Source organism: Saccostrea cucullata, unplaced genomic scaffold (assembly GCF_032062105.1).
Source record: "Saccostrea cucullata isolate Sc308-1 unplaced genomic scaffold, CSIRO_AGI_Scuc_v1 ctg2788, whole genome shotgun sequence".
Taxonomy (NCBI): Eukaryota; Metazoa; Mollusca; class Bivalvia; order Ostreida; family Ostreidae; genus Saccostrea; species Saccostrea cuccullata.
This window is the reverse complement of record NW_026929907.1, coordinates 12,087-26,487: the sequence shown is the minus strand read 5'-3', so window position 1 is coordinate 26,487 and position 14,401 is coordinate 12,087. Positions and strand designations below refer to the sequence as shown.

Genomic DNA, 14,401 nt, shown 5'->3' with positions numbered 1-14,401 from the left:
CCATACTTTTTAGCGACTCCCCCGCGTTACCCGTTGTATACGGTGAATAACGTACATTCACGCACCAGTCATCTTCCAAAGACGGGTATACCGAAGATCGGATGTTAAATGACTGATTACGACAGCTTGTGTATTAAAAAAAAAATACACACGATTTCTAACAATCAAATAACGTTCAATCATTGGCATACTTAACCGTCAAACACAATGTTAATTCTTTTCTATGAAATTAATACACATCACACCAAAAAGAATTTTGTGATCAATTTATTATTGTAACTCTGTTACAACATCTCTTGGTCATCCATTCTGAAAACAGAGAATAATTAGGGATGTAACTTTCTATTGCTGTAAGGGTATTTTTTTTATTACTATCTAAATAGTATAATTTCATAAATGAATAATAATTTTTTAAAAAAGAAAATGATAATAATTATAACTTCTTTTAGTTTGAATAACGAATTAATTTATACAAAAAAAGATATATATATATTGGATTCGTGATTGTATACAAAGATATATATTAAAAAAAAACTTACGTGGAGGTCTTTTCTTGACTGTCTTCAATTTAAACACTGTGAAGAGAAATTGTTAAATTATTATAACATTAATAATGTCCACGCGATGAAACCATTGCCGGAAAATGAAAAGATTTCGTTTTTTCTTCTTCGGTTGAAATTTTTATTTTCACCTTGAAAAAAAAAATGTACACGAATGAATTTTAAAAATACTTACGTCTCCTCCTCTTTCTTCTCCCGACTGAAATGAAAAAGATAAGATCAATAGAAGTAATGAAATCTAGCGAAAAAAAATTCAATTGTAGGATTTTTTTTTTCCAAATTCGAAAACGGAACTGTTTGCAAATGAGAGTGGAAAGATAGACAACAAGATTTAAAAAGTTTTGTCACGCAGTAACCACAGTAATAAATTTCAGTATTGTAATATGCTTACGACTCATCCATTTCCTCCTGGCTGAAAAAGTGATAAGTTAATGATTAAGATCAGATAACAGGCGTGTTATCATCATAATCCTAAGATATTCAACGGTAATGATAAAATTTAAACAAAATGATTTACCATAAGATTGCACTGATGCTCAGTGCGTTTAACGAGTCGCCCAGCTCAGAGGACGATCGCGAGGGTCTACAATAATAAAATGAAGTATTTAATAATAATAAAATAAATAATGTATTACTAATAATACATGACAAGACAAACGTCTTAAATGAATTGCAATAAAGTTCTATAATTCTACTTACTCCAAGATGGTAATGACCCTTGGAATGCTATAAAAATTAAAAAAAAAAATCAGAAAAACAAATCTTTTTTTGGTCAATAACGGTTACTAAGAACAAATTGAATTAGTTTAGAAATACTAACAAGACTCTTTTTGGAGCGTTGGGCGGTGCTCTTTAAATAAAAAATCATCATGTAAAAATCTAAAATGGCCCCACCCCACCCCCGAAACAAAATGAATAGATATTAAAATATGTATAACACTTTATCTCTTCATTTAAAGAAATGTGAAAATTTTATAGCTAATTTCTTGTTTATTTACTTTGTAATTTACTAACCCAAAAACTGATCCCTGCAAGTCAACACCAAAGAAAAAAAAATATCCTCTAGAAATGAATCCTTAACGTATTTAAATAACGGTGATTGATGGTGAAAAAAATATGTTACTTACTCCCTTTCTGGCGTGCTGAAAAAGTACAGGGTTCAATGATAGAAAAATAAAAAAAAAAGACAATTTTGCGAAAGTCGTTAAAGTTACATTACAGATAGAATATTAAGTTATAGATCAAATTCACCGAGGGTTAATGAAGAGGGAATGTAAATTTATTACTAGATATGATTTTGGTAAAAATATCTTTAAATTATTACGCATGTTGTAAAGCGAATGAAAGTTAATAAAAGATTAAATAAATAAATAAATAGATATCAACCTATTTAAACCCAAAATTAATCGCAAATGATATTGTATATTTTATATTTTGAAATTCCATTTGTATAATGTGTGAAAGTTAGTGCAAGATTTGTACATTAACAATTACGCCAACTTAACGCTACCTACATCTATTATGACGTCACAATGAACTTTATGCTTTTGACGTTACCAGGTAACCTACCTGACATTTGTATAACTGCCTGAAGAGCCGAACATGGCGAAAGTGCTTGCAGTAAATGTTTTGTGATATTTTTGGATTTTTATTTTTAAATATACCCAAAACTGTACCAATTCTTCATTTTGTTTTGAAATTATTTATTGATCGGTACATGAATCCAAGATGTCACAAACCAGAGCTAAGACGGTAGCGGAATCCAACGGAATTATAGGGATTTTAGAAGAAATCTCGGAGAAAATTTCTACACTTTGTAGTAAGTATAAAAATCTTACTGTTGCTATTAAGGATATGTGAACCTGACAAAAAAGTAATTGGAAAATTATAAAATGGGTATCAACAGATAGAGGACAAGTTCCTTGATCAAAAAACAACAATTTTGATATATGTACATGAGTTCGTTTCCATGGCAACAGTCCCTGAAGATGACCATGTTTTCAAAGTTTAAAACGATATAGAAAATTACACTAAAATTAAAGAAAGACATAAAAAAAATTGCAGTTCAAATTAATTTATTTGCTATAATATGAAAGACTGGTGCATAAACAAACTATTCATATTTTTTCCAATAAAAATAATAGCTAATAAGCCAATAATTACAGTCCGAATTTCCTCTGGCCTCTAAAAAATTGCCTATTTTTTCTTAACCTTGACTATTAAAAATGTAATAAAATCACACTCAATATAATTGGAAATTTTATTTTTAATTTCATTTTAAAGAAGTGATGTTTAGCTATGTGAAAAAGGGAAAAAATTGATATGTACATGAATTGGATAAAAAGATATGATAATCTGAATTTCCTCTGGCCTTCTCTCAAAAACTGACCGTAAAGCACATTTATTGGCAATAATAGCTAAAATATCAATCAAAAAATTATTCAGTTTAATTTTGTTTAAATAATGTGTTAAAATAAAATTAAAAGTCTTACATGCTCATTCTTTTTCTTAGAAAAAGTATCTGGTATACACATAATTACAGTCCGAATTTCCTCTGGCCTCTAAAAAATTGCCTATTTTTTTCTCAACCTTCAGTGTAAAAATCTCATAAAAATCACACCTGATATAATTGGAAATTTTGTTTTTCAATTCCATTTTAAAGGAGTGATGTTTAGCTTTGTGTAAGAGGAAAAAATTGGCATGTACATGAATTGGATAAAAAGATATTATAATCTGAATTTCCTCGGGCCTTCTTTCAAAAACTGACCATAAAGCACATTTATCGGCAATAATTGCTAAAATATTAATCAAAAATTGTTCAGTTTATTTTAAATAAATAATGTGTTAAAATAAAATTAAAAGTCTTACATGCTTATTATTTTTGATAGATAAAGTATCTGGTATGCACATAATTACAGTCTGAATTTCCTCTGGCCTCTTAAAAATTATCTTTTTTTCTCAACCTTCACTGTAAAAATCTTATAAAATCCCACTTGATCTAATAAGAAATTTTGTTTTTCAATACCAGTTTAAAGAAGTGATGTTAATCTTTGTGAATGAGGTATAAAATTGGTTTGTACATGAATTGGAAAAAAAAAAGATAAAATAATCTGAATTTTCACCGACCTTTTTCAAAAATTTGACTCTTAAAGCACATTTGTATGTGATGATTGCTAAAAAATCAATAAAAAAAACTATTCAGTTTAATTTTAAATATATAAAGTAAAACTCTGTTTTAATGAAGTCATTAAGACCTATAAAATTACTTCGTTATGACCATAATTCACTTTATCCATGAAACAAATTCATTAAATTTATATAGCTTGGGATCTAAATAAAGTTCGCTATATCCATGGATTTGCTATTTCATGTTTGCACTAATAGAATTTTGCTTTAACATGTTTAAATATATATGTTTTTTTTAAAAAAAATTAAAACCCAGAAGTCTCTGTCGAGACTGTAGCTCTACTGGTTTGTACTTATCAAAAACCATTGCACTATTTTATGTATCTTTGTGTAGTCTACTTGTGTGCCAACTTATTTTGAAATAAAACTAGAACTGTAGAAGGATTAGCGTTTTTAAGGAATTTCTCAGAAAATTCTATTTTTAGTAACCATGGTAATACCGTTAATCAAAATCAGAAACCGATGCACTATTCTACGTATCTTAGTGTAGTCTACTTGTGTGCCAAGATATATAGAAATCAGACCAAAACTGTAGAAGGAGTAGCGTTTTAAAGGAATTTCACAGAAAATTCTATTTTTAGTAACCAAGGCAACACCGTTCATTGTAAACCAAAACCGAAGCACTATTCTATGTATCTTAATGTAGTCTAAATGTGTGCCAAGTAATACTGAAATCAGACCAAAACTGTAGAAGGAGTAGCATTTTAATGGAATTTCACTAAAAATTCTATTTTTAGTAACCATGGCAACACCGTTCATCGAAATCAAAAACCGATGCACTATTCTATGTATCTTAGTGTAGTCTACTTGTGTGCCAAGTTATATTGAAATCAGACCAAAACTATAGAAGGAGTAGCATTTAAAAGGAATTTCACAGAAAATTCTATTTTTAGTAACCATGGCAACATCGTTCATCGAAATCAAAAATCGATGCACTATTCTATGTATCTTAGTGTAGTCTACTTTTGTGCCAAGTTATATTGAAATCAGACCAAAATTGTAGAAGGAGTAGCGTTTTAAAGGAATTTCACAGAAAATTCTATTTTTAGTAACCATGGCAACACCATGTATTGAAATTAAAAACCGATGCACTATTCTATGTATCTTAATCTAGTCTACTTGTGTGCCAAGTAATATTGAAATCAGACTAAAATTGTAGGAGGAGTAGCGTTTTGAAAAATTGTTTACAGACAGACGGACAGACAGACAGACAGACGGACGGACGCTGGTCGCATAAGCTCTTCTGGTCTCTGACCAGTAGAGCTAATGAAATAATAAAAAAATTTCATAGACTATATGCACTAAGGTTTACATGGTTAGAAAAAGGCCACAAAATAAAACTAACATTACAATGACATAATTTGACACAGATCTAAGCCAATGTAATTAATATTAGAATTTACAACATATGGAGATATTGGACACCATTTAAAAATAAAACACAAAAAGAGAAGTTTGTTCTTGTCAAACAGAATTATTTCTTTAACCTTGACAAAAGTTTTTACATGTACAGTATGTTCTATAAAAGCTAGCTTTCCTGTCATAATGAATTCTTTTCTTTGCCTTTCAACTGCAAGTTTTTTTTTTGTCACATACTTTGTTCAAATAATGATCACTGTAGGTGTAGGTCTTTTCTGAAGCAAATACTTCAGACTTCAGCCTTTGCTTTGTGTTATGTCCCTCTCAAGAATTTTTTTCACTCATATGAAGACGCTACCACTTGCTGGTGGAGGGCTGCAACTTCATACCTATACTCGGTACTTATGGCCATTGAGCTGTGAGGGATCTTTTTCATGCCAACATCTACTGCAGCAGGGGATCTCAGTTTATGCAGTCTCATCCAAAGGACTGGCCTCCATGTTCCACAGTGCTCCTTACTTTAAGAAAATAGAGAGCCGCTCTAACAACTGTGCCATACAGATTTCAGACTTTGACACAACAATACCATTCTTAGCCTAGAAAAAAAATTTCATTTTAGTTTTAAACTTCATGTCTTTATGGTGTGTATGGATATATATAGTAAACATGTAAATAAGTAATATCTACCAGGGGTATTTAAAACTTGAATTGTTACTTTATTGTCAATCAGTTTATGAATTTGAAGCCTTTGCAGTTACTGAATACTGATACATGAATTTATAAGGATTGACTACTAGACTATTGAAATTTCAAAATGTTATACTACTGGATTTTCTATTATCATATTCAAAAGTTACATGTAAAGGGAGGACCATTTGATTCTGAGAATAGATATTGGGATTAATCTGACCTACAATATTTACACTGAAATATGTACATTGTTCTCTACAATAAAGCCCCCCCCCCCCCTCACATATAATATTTTTAATGAAACAAAATAATCTGTCATAATTTGTCTCTTGTGATCTTGGAAAAAAAATTCTGACACTTCATATTCTGTCCATATCAAGGCAAGAAACTAAATATAACATCCTTCACACAATCAGACTCAAATGCATGTTGAAGATCACTCCCTCATTTTTTTAATCTTAAAAAACTATTTTTTTCATTCACTCCTACCCATTCTATTGTTTGCAACACACAGAGATCTTTTCATTCATTTGGATCCACAGGAACAGCTATCTAGAGTTGAGTAGGTGGATTTTAACTGCTGACATACGTTGATTCTTTTCCTTCTCTATACCTGTTCAAATAACAAATATGTCACAAAATTATTCAATTTCGAAGGAATAAATTGGTCAACATTTTAAACATTAATGTCGTATCTGAAATAGTACATCATTTTAAAATTAGACAAATTTTGCACTGCACAGACTATAAATTACATAGTGTTTTAGTGACAGGGTACGCGATGATACCTGCATAGTAAATTTTATACCTGGCGAAGTGGGGCCGAGTCTATTGACTAGGTATCATCCTGCACTCTGTCACTAAAATACTATCCAACCAATTAACCCCACCAATGAAACATTTATGTATTATCTGTAGTTTATATATAAATGTTTTTCTCTGCTACATGCTTTATCATGCTTATATTCTACATATTATGACATCATGTTGTGTTAATTTTGTAATGTTGTGTTCGTGCTAAGATGATGAACTGAACAGTACCTGTTATAGGTTTTCAGTAAAGAAGAAAATGTTTCTCTCATTATTTATGCTACTTACATGTATAACTTTAACCTTGCCAACTGCAAACACTAAAAATATTAACCTTGTGAATTTGAGTTGTTCAAAGTGTTCCAAAAGAATTTTACATCGACCTTATATTGATTTACAATTGACTGTCTGGGTATAAATAATCTACCTCCTTTTTAATAACTTGACAGACTCCAACCTATCGTAAGTCAGGATTTCGTTGAAAACCCAAAGAGATGGTGTAAATACATGTGTACATATGTATGTCAAACTGATTTGTCTATAATGTAATTTGGTTACGTCTTGGCCAGAGAATTTCTATTTCAGTATTTGCCTAATTTGGTAATTTGACACTGGTAAACAAAAAGTGAATCCAATAAATACCTTATAAAAATTACATATCAGACTATTTTAAAACCGTGTATTTTTATTGGATATATCTGTGAAAATTGTGCAAATTTTCTGTAGGCTAATATTCGAATCATTATCATGATTATTGATCCCGACTGGAAACAGAGAGTAAATTGAATTTCGATGATACTATAAAGCTATAAATTACAACCTAATAATAATAAATGTATAAACTGTCAGGTAAACTCCGGTTATCCATGTGTTTGGTGCATGTTTGTTCTGCTGTTAGTTTAGGCCTACTTTTACTTACGTGAAAAACAATGAAGTACATCGTGGAACTGCATTCGGGGTGAGTGTGACATCGCTTGTGCAGTTGTTACATGAAACCGAACGGCACCAACCTGTATATTTTCGTCTAAATATAACCGTATAATCTATTTTCGGCCTATAAACTGCTTTTTTCCTTGCAAATGCATCGTTGCGTCCTTCTCTACAAAACATGCCGTCGCAAATCGTCTAGGGAGTAATGTCGTAAATTATCGGGGTTGGAACAGTCAAACAGCCAAAATTAATAATATTCATGCAATCTTGATTAAATATTGGCATATTTTACTATTAAATCGCTGTTAAATCCTTTAAACTCGTGTTTAAACAAAATTATATGTTCCGTGATCACACTGACCGTTCCCATCTTCCGCAGTTCGAGTTGCGCGGTGGATTCAAAAACGTCAGGTTCACACATCCTTAAGGATATGGAGGAACTGAACCGCATATTTCGAGAGGAAGTCCAGGTTTTATAATCTACCAGGAATGCTGACAACGATGGAAATATTACGTCACATGGAAATAACTATGCAACTAATGCGGAAAATATAATTTAACAATGGAGCGAATTAAATCTTGAAAAGGAAGCTTACAAGAAGAGGAGACAACTGAAAGGAGTATGGTTTAAACTTCTTAACCAGAGAAAACAGGCTTACTGGAATGCTATCAAAAATGAAAATCTTGCCAATACCTATGAAAACTGGAAAAATGAAGGGGTAGACTTTACTTTACCGGTCCCCAGATCCGCAAGATCCTCGCGCTCATTGGACTATGACGTAACAACTACGTCACTCAACTGAAATGGATTAAATTTGCCCACTATTCGACTGATTAGGGTTAGTCTTGCAACCACCTGAGAGATTAAGGTTAGTCCTTGCACTAGTATTCGACTGATTAGGGTTAGTCTCGCATCCATCCGAGAGATTAGGGTTAGTCCTCGCACATTATTCGACTGATTAGGGTTAGTTTAGCATCCGCCCGGGAGATTTCCGCTTAACGTCTTAGTCCTTGCATATCATACGATGGATTAGGGTTAGTGAATCGTTCTAATAGTTAAGTTAAGAAATTCAGTTGTTTCTGTAATTTTTCCAAGATCATAATTCAGATTCATAGGCATTTCCTTCGTTTGTTTACATGGAAGATTGGCTAAGTCCGAAAGAAATGACACTAAGCATGCGCCGCACGCGCTTCGTTCAGAATTATTCTTTGTCATTTTTTTCCCATGAACAAACAACTATTTATTAATTTTTTTCAGAGAACGAGGTTAATAACTTTGTTTAAAAACAAAGTTTTAAACTAAACTTTTAGCCGTAGAATTCAATTTTGGGGTCAAAAGGCCGAAAAACCTCGTATTTAAAAATTTTTTCGATCGCTCACGCGATCTCATATATACTTAAGTCGCCTTCGGCGACACTACATTTTAGCGCGTTTTTCTGGGGACCGGAAAAGTAAAGTCGTTCCAAATGAAGAAGTAATTATTTTTCCCAGGAAATTTAGGATCAAAACGGTCGACTCAGAATCCACCGAGGAAACAGAAATTAGAGCTAATTTAGCACTGCAAAGATTTGAGGCGGAAATTACATTACTTCGGCTGAGAGTTCCTAAATTCAAAAGTCAGTTCGAAAATTGTGATAAAGTTATGACCGAAGAAATACAAAAATGCAGTAATGGCAAAATGGGTGAAAAACTACTTGAATTATGGCTTAAGGATGTGTCAAGAGAGGAGGAGAAATCACAAAATTCTTGGAATCTAAAAAAGTGTGGTTAGATCAATACAAAGAAAATTACGGCAATGAAACAACCAAAACACCAAATAAATCAAAACCGGAAAACAGGCCAACCAAGAAAAATTTCAACAGAAAACCGAGAGACAACTTTCCGGAAAGAAAAAACAACAGATTTATCAACTCTAAATCTAGATCAAAGGCACCTCAAGAGCGTCACGCATCATATGCAAATGCCGTAAAAAATGGCAATTTACCTAAACGAATTGCCGATCAGAGAATACCTAAAAACCCACGAGGATTCTTCCCAAGAAATCAAAACAATTATGGTCCGACCAAGGGAAGATTCAACAATATGAGAACTAGTCATAATAACGATAGAAGACAAAATGGCGGCCATCAAAATCAACCATTACAGGATCAAGAGAATAGAGAAAAACGGAACTCAAATCCAAATTCGAACAACAGAAAACATTTTTTAGGACCACGCCAACCTCAAAGAACACGGAAAAAACAAGCAACTTTCCGTTTCAAGAGTCATTAAATAATAAATCAACAGGTCCCAAAATTATTGATCTCTCAAGCAGAGATTTAAATAATATCGAAAAAGAAATATTATTCAGGGGATTAAAATTTACGCCAACACCAAACAGGGACAATGTCGACTTAATTGCAGATACGGATGAATTTTGTCGCAAAATTACGTTTAAGAGAATATTTTCAAAATTCTCAATATGATGATGAATCCCTTGTTAGAAACAAAAAAGGATTTAGACCACCGATAAACAGAGACAAACATTTAGAAGAATTTATAACATGTCTTAAGTCTTCTGCTCAATCTAACAAAGAAGAAACCAGGACAAAAAGTAATATATCTAAATCCCAACAAAATGCAATACAGGATCTACGGAATGATTCATCCATAATCATAAAAGAAGCTGATAAAGGAGGCGCTGTTATTATTATGGACAAACCCCATTATAAGGAAATGGTACTGAACGAACTTCAGAACTGTCGGTTTTATAGAAAATTAACCACTAACGAAGATCGTCACACAATGCTCAAGGTTGAGAAATTAACTAAAAAATATGCCGACAATTTAACAAAAAATGAAATTGATTTCTTAACTAACTTTGAATTGAAATCCAGTAATTTCTACGGATTACCAAAAGTCCACAAATCTAAGAAGATCCAGGAAGCTGTGAAAAATTGTGATGACGCATATATAAAAATATCCCAACCTGCTGACCTTAAAATACGTCCGATCATTGCTGGACCTGCATCAAGCACCCAACGACTGAGTAATTTATTGGACATTTTATTGAAACCACTATGCTAATTATTACCCAGCTTCGTAAGAGATGATATGGATTTTCTGAATTATATTCCCCAAAATGTAGACCCAAACACTATTCTCGTCAGTTTTGATGTTACAAGTTTGTACACAAATATCCCACATACTTTGGGACTGGAAGCAGTTAGTTACTGGATAGACAAACATCCGGATATTATAAATGAACGATTCCCAAAGGAATTCATATTAGAAGGACTGAAGATAGTGTTGGAAAATAACCATTTCCATTTTAACAATGAGTTCTACCTACAAATAAAAGAACCGCCATGGGGACAAAAGTTGCTCCCTCATACGCAACTTTAGTGATGGGATATTTAGAAGATCAACTATATGGAAAAATACCTGAACTGTTTGATGTCGACTTTGCTAACTACATAAAAAATAATTGGAAACGTTACCTAGACGACTGCTTCATATTTTGGACCAGGAGTGAAGAAGACTTAACTAAATTCCATTCACTTCTGAATAACCTCCATGATTCCATACAATTTACTATAGAAAAAAGTCGTACGGAACTTCCATTTTTAGATCTTCTTATTATAAAGAATGAATCGTGTATAACTACAGACTTGTACTGTAAACCCACGGACACGCACCAATATATGGATTTTAGATCGTGCCACCCATCCAACACAAAACGTAATATTCCGTTTAATTTAGCACGAAGAATTTGTACAATTATTACAGATGAAACCCTACGATGTAGACATTTTGAAGAATTAAAAATATATTTAAGACGACAAAATTATCCATTGGATCTAATAAACATTGGAATAGAAAAGGCATTCGAAATTCCAATAGAGGACCTAAGAAATACACGCCATATAGACGACACCGATGATGACAGGAAAATAGCCCTTGTAGTTACCCATAATCCAAGGAACAGAAACATCCTTATGGACGCTAAAATATTTTATCCTATTTTAGAACAATCGGAAAACATGAAAAGTTTAGTTCAGCCAAATGATATAATAAACAGTCGACGACAAGAACCAAATCTTAAAAAACTGTTGACCAAGGCCCGTTTTACTACACAGGAGGAAATTCCAACCATTAAAAAATGCGGAGACACGAGATGCGGAACATGTTCATATTTAGAAGAGGGGAATAAAATCCAGCTTAAATCAGGAATGGAAATTCGAACCAACTCATCTATGAACTGTAAATCGGAAAACGTTATCTACTGTGCTATCTGTCCAACGTGTAAGGAATATTATATTGGACAAACGGGAAAATAAAATGCCAGGGTTCGTGTGCACAAGCAACAAATTAAAGACCCTAGTGTGCGTAATACACCGTGTTGTGAACATTAAATAAATATATATATATATATATATATATATATATATATATATATATATATATATATATATATATATATATATTTAAGGAATGTTTTAAGTCTTGTGTGAGTTATTGGTGTGTGAATCACAGACTTGTCACGTAGGCATATTTCATGAAGCGCGCTAGCGTGCAAGTCTGTGTGATTCTCACACCAACAATTCACACTAAACTTAAAAACATTCCTTATATTTACATTTAACCTGTTTGTAGGCAACTTAAATATGCTAAATATTTGAATTTCTCGCTGCCCTATATCGTTGCACTTTAACTAACGTCGCTGCAGCCTCATTGTGACGTCACGTTAACGCACGTTTCTCCGTGTATATTTCTACGCGTGAGTATACACGAAAATGATTTTCAAATCAATTTCACAGTTAGCTTACTAGAAAAACACAGCGAATGTAAATATATATATATATATATATACCTTGTAGCTCTCTTCCCGTATCGTACGTCGTACCTACCAAATTGACAAAAAAATTACAATAAAATCACTTACCAAACATGGCATAATTCCCAAGTATGAAATGATAAAAGATGACTTACGGGCAGGGTAAGTCCTCCACCTAAGAAATAATTATTTCACGAATGGTTCCGTAAATGCATCTGATAATGCAAAGAAAAAAAAAGATTGGGGTAATGTATCACAAATTTAAAGAAATAGATAAATAAATAGAAAAAAAAATGAAAATGAATAAAAATCCTCAACTATATTATAATGACATGACATACTTATCCATCTTGTCAAGAGATAGGTAAAATTTGAAGGGTATTTTTTCTCTTTTTATTGGGGAAAAAACACGTGATATGAGGACCCAATTTGAATAATAAATTCGGGATTTTGAAATGTATACAGTGAATCTGGCGATGAGAGAAAAATGTAAAATATGTACTGGTCATCATTTTTTCTAATCAGAGAGAAACGAGAGAAAAAAATTCATAAACGTGAAATTAAAAATGTTTATCTGTAAATGAAAGATGCCACAGAAATTATTCCGATGACATTTTTACAATCTTTCCCTAACGATCAATTAGCACATTTCTAATCAAATTCAGTGACTTTTATTATGATTGCATGCACTGTACATTAATTTTAATCAGTGTATTCAATTGATAAGTGAATAAAATCACGAGTGAAAAGGAAGGATGACCACACTGACCAGTGTATACTCATAGATAACACCAGAACTTTATTTTGAACTCGTTGATTATTAAATTCAGGTTTCACTAAAATGGGAAATTTAATTGTATTCAGTTTGTTTTTCAACGTCATTTTGTTTACCAGCGCTTGTCAGGAGTGCAAATACTTTGTCGGAGACTATGCCACATGTTCGGGAGAATATGTATGTGTATATAGGGCAAAATATGTCGAAGTCGAGTGCTGGCTAAAAAACATCAAAACTGACGTGAGCATTGAACACTTACTAGTGAGAGGAGAATGCGGTAATGTAACGCAGTATAAAAATTTTGTCAGCAGTGGGTGAAAACCATTGAAATTATAACTTTGGGTGACATTCTATCATGTTTAGGTAAGTGTGATGAACTAGTTATTTATTGTGTACAAATATGGTTAAAAATCACATCATTTAATTTCATCCCTGTCACAAATTTCCCACGGTGTTACACTGGAGCAGGTGGGGGTTACATAACCGCACCTGCAGTGAATGAGGGGTTGCATCGTCGAGAGAAAAGCAGTCTCTCACGCTTTGAGTCGCACATTGTCACAAGATGCCGTGCAAGGAGGTGTTCCATAACGGAATTGCGAAGCTCAAGTGTGGTACATCTCTTTTTCCCCCCTTGGATTACTATTTTAATGATTTTATACAAATATGGCATGGAAAACAATATTTACATGGAGTTATGCGTGTGATTTTATGTGATTTATTTTACACAAGGTAATTTTTTTTCAGACACCACTACCAGTAACATGCAGTCAAGCGAAATCCGTAAGTCAATGTCTTTAAAGTCTCTCAGATTTGTAGAATCTGTTTTTCTTACTTAGATATTGTTAAGTTATATAAGTTCTACAGGTCTGATGATGCTTTATGATTGTTGTTGATGATTTCAATATTTATTGTTACAATTAACATCTTGTTGATTTTACAAAATTGGTATTTCATACTATTTTAACATATTAATAAAGTCTAGGTTCTTTATTTTATTGTTATGTTAATATCTACAGATACAAACACGTTCGAGTCGAGCAAAAACACGGACTCCTCTCTGACGACAACTACTACATCCTCCGACATCAGTACACACGGAGACGTAACACCCCATGTCACACCTACAACACTACACACCTTCCCTCTCAGGACGCACGGACGTAACATAACGAACTTAACCACCCTCTCGTCCATGCCACACGGAAACTTAACTTTTACAGTCCCCTCCCGTAACAATACTAAAGCGGTCATGACGACTCCACTCGCGTCCTCGGT

The 14,401-nt window shown here is 32.7% G+C and overlaps 1 long non-coding RNA gene across 1 annotated transcript; it reads right to left on the bottom strand.

Moving 5' to 3' along the window:
• Positions 1–5,036: 5,036 nt before the first annotated feature.
• On the bottom strand, positions 5,037–7,635 carry LOC134282447 (uncharacterized). Its single transcript, XR_009995290.1, has 3 exons — positions 7,525–7,635; positions 6,285–6,408; positions 5,037–5,701 (listed from the first exon to the last, which is right to left on the bottom strand). It is a non-coding gene; the product is annotated as an uncharacterized LOC134282447 (long non-coding RNA).
• Positions 7,636–14,401: the final 6,766 nt, after the last annotated feature.